Raw genomic sequence first — 4,143 nt, 5'->3', positions numbered from 1 at the left:
AAGGGGATTTCACCCTCTTCCAAAGCAATGTCCGGCGGCAGAGCCTGATTATTCAATGACTGAAAAGAGTGAACATCCACTGGTGCCTGAGGGTGAGAATCTGAAGCCGTATCAACAACCACCTGCTCATGAGCAGGATCACTTGGGACTCGAAGCTTTTTATTCTTGTCCTTTCTATGACTTAAGTATAGTACTGAAGGCTTCTTCTGGGGAGAGGCCACACCGGCAACACTTTTAGAGGAGCTTGCTAATGCGACATCTTCCACAACCTGAGGCAGAACCTGAAAGGAGGGGTCATCAGAAATTGGGGTATCGTTTGAATCCTTCTCCAATTCCATAATGGAACCCGAATCCGGTGCAGAAAGGTCCTTGTTCTCAACTGTAACCTGAGCCGCAGAAGAAGATACACGAGGCATACTTTGGTGCTGCTTGAAATTTTTCCTATGAATTGGGAGGGTGCAGTACTTGAGTATGTGGCCGAATTTACCACAGTTACAACATTTAGGAGGCAAGCGAGTGTACTCCACATTGACTCGAACAGAGTAGCCTCGAGTGTCTCTAACAATGACTGCCAAAGGAGGAAGAGCTTGATTTCCACCTTCACTTTCGTGTCACCGAAATGGAACGGTTCACCAATGCCACTGGCAATCACACTAATTCCATCCAAGGAATACAGCTGCGGAGGAACGTTCTTGAGCACCGCCCATGTGGGAGCTGTAACCAAGTCCTGTAACTCCAAAGAAGCTCCAGGGGTCCAAGGCAGGGCCGTCAAAGCACAGTTGTCAACTTGCCAGTAACCCACTTGTAGCACCCACTCACGAGATGCCGTAGAAGGAACAAAGATTAGAGCCGCCGTCTGCGAAAGAGTTCGAACCGTAATGTTCCCATGTTTACCCCAAACCGGATTCAAATCGTCGTATATCTTGGACGGAGACGGGCAACGACCATGGAAATGAGCAATAATGTGGTCTTTCCAGGCCTCAGAGGCTTGAAGAACCACCGAATTTGGAGCGAGAACCACCGGAATCCCATCTATCTCACAAGTGGGAGATGAGATCTTGCGAAGGTTTCTGAGTGAGTTTTTGAATCTCTGAGCAAAGGAGGGAGCTTCAATCGACGGGATAGCCGCTGGAGCTGATGAGCTTATGAGAGGAGGAGGCTATTTTGAGTCGGGAGAGACCATATCGTCTTCGTCCGGAGGATCAGGGGTAAGCGAAAGAGCCACAGACGAAACCATCGAATAAGAAGAGAAAACGGGGGGAGGGGGAGAAGATTCTCAATCAACGTCGACGGCGAGGCAGAAACCCTAGGAATCGCCTCTGAAATCGCAGGAGAGAGAAAATCTTCTTTCTGCCTTGATGATACATGTGCATTTATATACAACTCAAATCCTAAACCTTATGAATATAGATACATATGCATATATATACAACTAAAATCCTAAACCTTCTAATATTCCAAACTCTATAAAACCCTAACTAGTTGCTAAATTAGTGTCTCCTCATGCGCCCGCCTTCGTTCTCCGAATCTTTCTTACAAAACCATGTTTGTAAGTGTTTATTTCGTTATGAGCCTCTTGGTTTTTAGCTCACGCAACGCTGCGGCAAGGATGGGAACAATTAAGGTTTCTGAAATTGAGATAGCTCAAACAAGATCAAGATCACCAAGACATGAGTTCACGGAGGGTTTTAGATTCAAAGGTCGTGTGTTCCACTTTTTGTCCAAACGGGTGCTTGTACCACCTTCGGGACCTTCCAAAAGGCGCAATCTTGTGGGGAAACACTAGTTGGCCTTCTTCCTTTTTAATGTTTAGTTGCTTTTTAATCATACTATATATTTAGAAGACTCCTCAAATTGTTTTTGGCCGGTTTTGATTCTTTTGGTATATGTTTTTAGCTCTTTTATCTTATTTGATTTCATTCACATTTGTAATATCTCGTTGGGAAAATGAACGTATATTGTATACATCTCTTGTTTTTTTCCCAACATTGCATGCACATCTCTCGCTCTCTCATATCATATTGGAAACTATATTAAAATGGATGGACCAATCCAACTTATGGGTTATAGTTGTCAATGGATAGATATTTTGTGATTATATACTTATTAATTTAACTCTTAGCATAACTAAAAAACTATAATAGCTCTCGGATTAGTCTTATACATATTTGAAAAACATTATTTTCGACGAATAACTAAAAAAGAATGTCTGTTGTATACAGTGTTTATAGTTTTGAACTTCTAATGCATAAGCTAAAGAAGAGCATGAAAAACTAATTTCGAAACCTTATTTGTTTAATATGACAGAGGATATGGTGATGCAATGCTCATAAAATAGCCTACGCTAAAGCTATCAATCAAGCAAGGCATAATTCTGAATATAAGTTATCTAAGAGCGTTGAAGAAGAACATTCTTAAGTACCCAAGATTTTGGCCATTGAAACTTTTCGGCTCGTAGGCCCGTATCTTAGGCTACTATATCTTATATTGTGTCAGTGTGTCACAGTGGGAAGATGGTTCATTTTCATCGCACTAAGAATTTTAACATGATGTCTTTGTGTACCACATCTTAACTTCCAATTTGACTGTGGTCTCCTTCTGTCTGTCTAATACAACATGCTGAAGGATTCTAGGCTGATGTTGAAGATGTATTGTTGACTGATTTTAGAAGTTGTGGAACATGTCATGATACAGACCAGAAGATGTACCAAACACCTACAGTGTCCGTGTACTAATCTCAGAGTAGTACAGGAAGTGGTACAAGAAGTCCTTCAGAAAGCTGAGCTGTGAATCGACGGCTGAAATACAGAGGTTAACAACATAGGCTCCACTTATACAAGCCAGGACGTGGCTGCTGAGTATATTTAAGATGAGGAAAAACTTCTTTATTTTTAAGAGAAGAAAAATGAAATATTGTGTGAAGACCCTAAGTTTAGGGTTTAGCAATCAGATAAATACCAGGAGGCCGTCAAAGAAAAAGGCATGCGCCCAGGGTATTCTTGACAGAGGCACACAGGTGTGTGGCGTCGTCCCACCAGGCAGATGGTGAGATCTATTGGTGGTTTAGATGTAGAAAACTATGCTCTTCATAAAAACAATGGGTAGTAGTTGCTCTAACCATTGTAAGCTATATAAGAGTGGTAGGCACAAGTGTGTGTCGGATACCATATAGCAATTGTAGGTTGCGGCCTTTTCTAATGAATGGTTTCTGGACTTGGTCCCGGGGATGTAAGAAATGAACCCCGTTGACAAATCTCTATGTGTTATTTACTCTATGCTCATACATGTTATACATGCACTCGAACACATACTAGCCACAATGATACGCCCTAAAATACGGAAGGATCACTCAATCGGACTAAGGGGATATGAACTCGCCAAAAGGGAGAACTGGTGGATTGAACGGTGACACAAGAGGTGCGGAAAGTCTCTTGATACTACCAGACTTCAGTTGTTGCTTGATATGACGCACAAGTCCAACGAAAGAAGGGTTTCTATACGTTACTTGATATGACGCACAAGTCCAACAAAATAGAGATTTGTTTACTCGGAGATAATCTCACCAAGAAACGAAAAGTGTTCTACAAAGAACAAAGAGATAAACTCAAATAAAAGGGAAAAATTAATGCTTTATTTCGTGGCTCGCAGGCCCTATTTATAGGATTACAAGTTGTAGAAATCCAAAGAAGAATGTGCTAAAAACAAGACATTGAAAATAGAAACAAAGACTTGACTAAATAAAGTATTTGATTGAAACTTGGACTGCCTCTTGATATAACCACGACCAGGACTTTGAAAAGTGAAGAATATGCTTCTGATATGGGCCAAGACATGTCTCTTTAAGGTCTGGTCGAAATCCATCTTTTTTCCTTAGCCAATTTTTATCGGTTTGTCCATTTGGCCCAAGCAAGTCTGCTTTTGATTCTTTTTTGTAAACCATCAAGCCCAAGACTTTCTTGGAAATTTACAACATTAATAATCACCTTTGGCATGATTGAATTGGTCGTTGGTTCATCAGAAAGAAGGTTAGCCATTTCCAGCTTCTCGGGTGGTCTGACTTCGCGAGATTGAAGATCACCTGATTTGTAAATGGCATAACTGTCACATATGAACTTCGTTTGATCTCATTCTTCTTCGAGGAGC

General features: G+C 41.3%; 1 pseudogene; it reads right to left on the bottom strand.

The window, feature by feature from the left end:
- The window catches only part of LOC106303103, a 4,909-nt pseudogene extending 3,672 nt beyond the window's left edge, over window positions 1–1,237 (bottom strand).
- Between the last annotated feature and the right edge of the window lie 2,906 nt (window positions 1,238–4,143).

This window comes from Brassica oleracea, chromosome C7, assembly GCF_000695525.1.
Source record: "Brassica oleracea var. oleracea cultivar TO1000 chromosome C7, BOL, whole genome shotgun sequence".
NCBI lineage: Eukaryota > Viridiplantae > Streptophyta > Magnoliopsida > Brassicales > Brassicaceae > Brassica > Brassica oleracea.
This window is presented reverse-complemented; position numbering and strand designations above follow the sequence as displayed.